Source organism: Elephas maximus, chromosome 4 (assembly GCF_024166365.1).
Source record: "Elephas maximus indicus isolate mEleMax1 chromosome 4, mEleMax1 primary haplotype, whole genome shotgun sequence".
NCBI lineage: Eukaryota > Metazoa > Chordata > Mammalia > Proboscidea > Elephantidae > Elephas > Elephas maximus.
The window spans coordinates 158,863,314-158,869,603 of record NC_064822.1 but is presented as its reverse complement, the minus strand read 5'-3'; positions in this window follow the sequence as shown (position 1 = coordinate 158,869,603).

Genomic DNA, 6,290 nt, shown 5'->3' with positions numbered 1-6,290 from the left:
CATGCACAAAAAAAATTACTACATATTCTTGATAAATGATCTCTTAAAAAACTGTCAGAGCTACAACTGTAATATATAGCACACCTGTTATTCATTAAATTGTATCCCCCCCAAAAAATATGTGTTGAAATCTTACCCCTGTACCTGTAAATATGACTGCCAGGAGGTGCGTATGCACTCTCGAGCCTAAGGCTGCTACCCATTGGGACCTAGTTTGGATGGCTAGGAATGAGCTGACCAGAACCCACCAGAATGAAGGTAAAGATGTTTGACAAGGTGAGCTGGTAAAGATTTCTGTGATTTGATGGGTTGCTCTGGACTGAATGCAGATGCTCATAATTCCAACTGACCAGAAAATTCTTCAAGACCAAGGAATATGCTTGTCTACTAAGAGTACTGGTTTCATGTTGTTGTTTTTGTTAGATGCTGTCTAGTCAGTTCCAACTCATAGCAACCCTATGTACAACAGAACAAAACACTGTCGGGTCCCGCACCATCATCACAATCCTTGTTATGCTTAAGCCCATGGTTGCAGCCACTATGTCAATCCATCTTGTTGAGGGTCTTCCTTTTTTTCAGTTGGCCCTCTACTTTACCAAACATGATGTCCTTCTCCAGGGACTGACCCCTCCTGATAGGACATAGTCTCACCATCCTTGCTTCTAAGGAGCATTCTGGCTGTACTTCTTCCAAGACAGACCTGTTTGTTCTTTTGGCAGTTCGTGGTATATTCAGTACTCTTCATCAACGCCACAGTTCAAAGATGTCAATTCTTCTGTCTTCCTTATCCATTGTCCAGCTTTCACATGCATATGAGACAATTGAAAACACCATGGCTTGGGTAAGCCACACCTTAGTCTTCAAGGTGACATCTTTGCTTTTCAACACTAAAGAGGTGTATTGCAGCAGATTTTCCCAGTGCAATGCGTCTTTTGATTTCTTGACTGCCGCTTCCATGGGTATTGATTATGGATCCAAGTAAAATGAAATCCTTGTCAACTTCAATCTTTTCTCTGTTTATCATGATGTTGCTTATTGGTCCAGTTGTGAGGATTTTTGTTTTCTTTATGCTGAGATACAATCTACACTGAAGGCTGTGGTCTTTGATTTTAGTAAGTGCTTCAAGTCCTCTTCACTTTCAGCAAGCAAGGTTGTGCCATCTGCATAACACAAGTTATTAATGAGTCTTGCTCCAATCCTGATGCCCTGTTCTTCTTTATATAGTCCAGCTTCTTAGATTAGTTGCTCAGCAAACAGATTGAATAGGTATGGTGAAAGGATACAACCCTGACGCACACCTTTCCTGACTTTAACCCATGCAGTATCCCCTTGTTTTGTTCAAACGGCTGCCTCTTGATCTATGTACATGAGCACAATTAAGTGTTCTGGAATTCCCATTCTTCGTAATGTTGTCCATGGTTTAATAGAGATGAGTAATTTAAACATTGGCTACCTAAATGAGGGGAGATAAAGGCATGAAGTGACTGGCTTACATGCTTTCATGGGTGTGCTTACACTCAAAATGGGGCATAAACGGAGGATCCCCCCTGGAATAGATTCCTTTTTTTCCTGATGGGTCTGGGGAAGAGAGGGTAGGGGAGATGCTGATAGTATTATATGACTCAGTTGTGATGACTCTTAACAGGGTTAATTGTCATAGTAAAAATGGTAATTGTAGAAGGAGTAACTGTGAAAGAGTAGACTAAGGGGAAGGCACTGCTGGTCTCAGTGGCCGAACCCAAACTGGCCAGGAAGGGTGAAGCCAAGATGACTATTGGAGAACCTGACCAGATCAGATGGACACCTGCAGCAGACCTAAATGCCTGGTACCTGAGTGACCTCATCCTTAGGACTTTGCCCTACTATAGGGCCAACTGTTAATGACTCTTTTGGGCTGGTAAAATGATTGAGAGAGGGAAGTTGTCCTCCAAGTATGAAAGAACCATGGCTAGAAAAGCCAGGGGGTAGCCTGCAGTATGATGGATTGCTTTTGTGTGGCCTTTCCCGCCACAGTCTTGTAACTCCCACCCAAGTGATTGGTTGGGACTGTGCAAATAGGGTAATTGTGGACCACGAAGGGGACTGGTCAGTTTTGCCATCCCTCTGGGCTTGAAATGAGCCATCCCAGAAGCAGGAAGGAGAGGATCGCACCACCACCAAGGAAGGAAACCCAAGAATGGAGTATGTCCTTTGGACCTGGGATCCCTGCACTCAGAAGCTCCTGGAGCCAGGAGACCAAGAAAGAAAGACAGCTGTGATACAGAAGACAGCGACAGGCAGTGGCAGAGAAGCGGTGGCAGAGAAGCGGCAGCAGGAGAGGCTAGCAGCAGACTGGCAATACGGCACAATAGGCTTCTGGGTTCATGGATTGAAAATGTTCAGTGCCTTTGGTCTGAAGCTTACCGGCAGAGTGGGGTGCCTCTGGGCACTTATCAGCAGAGCTAAAAGAGCTTTGTAACACTTGCCTGATCAGGTCAGAGGTCCAGGGCCAGAGAGAGGCGTGCCTGCAGCAAGGCTGGGAAAAGGCTGTCCTGATGGAAGAACTATATCCTGAGCATTCCTGAACCTGAATTGTAACCCTGTTACTTCCCTAATGAACCCTATAATCATAAGTATTGTCTGTGAGTTCTGTGTGGCCACTGCAATGAACTATGAAACCCAGTAGAGAAGTAAAGAGTGCCACGGGAGGGACGGTTGGTGTCAGAATTAGCAAAGATGGTGGAGAGAGGAGGCATGTCTGACCTCCACCTCATAGGAATCAGCCTTGGGCCATTGATCTTGATTCTCCTTTCCCCTTTTGAAGTTAGAGGAGGTCAGACGCCACCACCACACCATTTTTACAATGACCGTGTTCGGAAACATGGGTTTTCTTTTGTTTTGTTAATGGGATCATACCAGAGTAGGGTGGGTCCTAAACCTAATCACTTCTGAGTTATAAAAAGAGCAGAATAGACACAGAGACACAGAGGAAAGACAGACATGAAGGAACTCCCAGGGCTACAGAACAAGAAGGATCCTCCCTTGGAGCTGATACCCTGTTTTGGGACTTTGCAGTGCAGTAGGTTTCTTTCCTATGTGACCTCTCTGGCCTTGAGTTTATAATTCTTTCAGAAATGATTGGTTGAGCCACAGCCTGCCTTGGGATTGGTTTATTTTGTTCATCTTGCAGGGATTGGTCAGTTTACTATGCAAATAAAAAAAAAAATAGGGTGTGTAAAACCAAACCTATTGCCATCAAGTCAATCCTAACTCATGGCAACTCCATGTGGTTTTCTTGGCTATAATCTTTATGGAATAAGATTGCCAGGGCTTTCTTCTGCAGCATCACTGGGAAGACTTGAATCATCAACTTTTTAAGTTAGTAGTTGCATGTAAACCATTTGAACCACCCAGGGACCTAGCCTCCAAACTGGTGAGAAAGTAAATTTCTGTTCTTTAAAGCCACTCACTTGGAACTAAGATAACACCCAAAAAGGAAAGGCCCTGTCTATGGACACCCTCGGCGAGTATTTTGTTTTATTCCAGTGGTTCTCAGTAGGAGGCACTGCCATTTGGAAATGTGTTCAGATATTTTTGGTTGTCACAATGACTAGAAGAGCCACTGGCATATAGCGTCCAGAGGATAAGGATACTAAAAGGCCGTCAACCCAAGTGACAGCTCTACATGGAGAACTGTACCATGCAATATTTCAGCAGTTACTCTGGGCACCAGAAAAAATAACAGTAAGCATCCATTCACTTAAGGTAACTTCTCTTAATTACACATGACACATTTAGTTTAATCTGGGACCTGCAGGAAAAAAAAAAAAAAAAAAGGACATGAATTTCAACACTATTCAACCCATTACAGGTTTTTTCTACTACAGTCTATTGGTTAAACCAGTCAGAGCCAAACCCATGGAGAAAGGAAATAGACCCCATCTCTCAATGGGAGGAATGTCAAAGAATTTGTGACCGTCTTTAATCTGTACCAGACACAAAGTCTTCATTAACCATTGCGCACACATATAGCTTTAACTATTTATGTTCCTATTTGCTATTGCTCTGATCTGTATAATTTCCAAACTTCAGCAAATGTCTCTCTCCTCCAATTCTGTATAACTTTATTACTGCTGACTGTGAAAAATATCGCATATTTATTCACAGTTGTCAACCACCTACCATGATACCTGGCCCATAGTAGTTAAACAATGAATACTTGATGATAAATGACCACATAAAATTGCTGTTGTTAGTTGCCATTGAGTCTATTCCAACTCATAGTGACCCCATGAATGCAGAGTAGAACTGCTCCATAGAGTTTTCAAGGCTTTGACATTTTGGAAGCAGACCACCCAGCCTGTCTTCCAGGGTGCCTCTGGGTGGATTTGAACCATCAAACTTTCAGTTAATAGTCTAGAACTTAATCATTTGCACCACCCAGGGATTCCTATATTAAGTAATGCCTTCTTTTTATTATATGACAGCAAGTGGAAGCTGTTTTAAAGATGCTTCCAATTTTAGCAAGAAGTAAGTGAATGCTATCTTGAAGAGTCTCCCTCATTGATTTTGTTATTTTCCCTGTGGTTACAACTACAAATTTCTTCCCTAGTTCCAAATGGTTCAACAGATTCACAGTGGTTCAAAACGATCCACTACTGCCAAAATGGACTTGACTGTTTTTGGTCTATTTATTTATTTATCTATTTTACTGTGTTTCACACAGTGATGTAGATCTAGATCCTCTAAGTCCACGGTTTTCAAACTTTAAAATGTGTAAGAATCACCTGGAAGGCTTGTGAAAGTATAAAATGCTAGGTTCCATCCCTAGAGTTTCTGATTAAGGAGGTCTGGAGTCAAAACCAAAAAACCAAACCCACTGCCGTCAAGTTGATTCCGATTCACAGTGACCCTATAGGACAGAGTAGAACTGCCCCCATAGAGTTTCCCAGGAGCGCCTGGCGGATTCGAACTGCCAACCTCTTGGCTAGCAGTCATAGCACTTAACCACTACGCCACCAGGGTTGGAGCACAGGCATTTGCATTTCTAACAAGTTCCCAGGTGATGCCAGTGCAGGGTTCACACTTTGTGCATCACTGCATTAAATTATGCCAATAAATGTATTTCCACCAAAATTAACAAGTATTGAAATTACTTGAGATATATTTGTATAGTCCTGGATTAAACCTATAACACAGGGACTGGTGATTTGAAATCCAGATATCAGATCCGTGCCTCCCCTGTCAATGAATATCCAAACCGTCCCTGTTGAATTGTTTTAAGTAGAAAGCAGAATTGCTACCTATTTTCAGAGACTTCTATGAAAATTATCAACTGCCGATTAGTGCTTTGAAAAATAATGAGTGTTACTATTGCAGGTAAGATTCTATTAAGCATTTTCCATTTAATAGTTCTTCAGCATGCTGAACAAAGGAGATTTTTTTACTCGCATGCAGTCTAGACCCGGTTCTGTTGCCTAGCAATGCATTCCACTGTACTACTACAGTACCGTTTCCCTCTTCAGAAAAGAACAGCGCACCATAGGTACTTTTTAGCTTGACCACAGTTCGCCCATGAAAGGGGATTAATAATCATTTTGTATTTAATCTAGCAGACTAAAAATTCACAAGGTGAGAAAGTTTCTTTAGGCTGTTGATAATGCATGATGTTCTTTCCTCAAAGTGAAATACTGTGATTCACAATCATTGAAGTAACTTCTTGTGATAGTCACCTTTCTGACAAAGCCATTGTCTTAGTTTCCTAGTGCTGCTGTAGCACAAATACCACAAGTGGGTGAGTTTAAAGAACAGACATTTGTTTTCTCAAAGTTCTGCAGGCTAAGAGTTAAAATAAGGGTCTCAGCCATGTCAATCGCTTCCTTGTCAGCACCCCCAGGCACTCCTTGGTTCCTCAGCAATCCTCACATGGCATCTGTCTTCCCCTATGTGTGCTTACCTCTGTGTCTAATCTGTTCTTTTTATAACTCAGAAGGAATTAAGTTTAGGACACATCCTATACTGATATGGCCTCATTAACGTAACAAAAAACTCCAGTTGCGGTCAAGTGAATTCCAACTCATGGCGGCCCCCCACTTGTGTCAAAGTAGAACTGTGCTCCATAAGGTTTTCAATAGCTGATTTTTCCAAAGTAGCTCCAAAATTTTCTTCCAAGGCGTCTCTGGGTGGACTTGAACCTCTAGCCTTTCAGTTAGCAGCCAACAGACTCCAGTATAACAAAGAAAATCCTATTTTCATACAGGATTACACCCACAAATATAGGGGTTAGGGTTCCAATACATATTTTGGGAGAA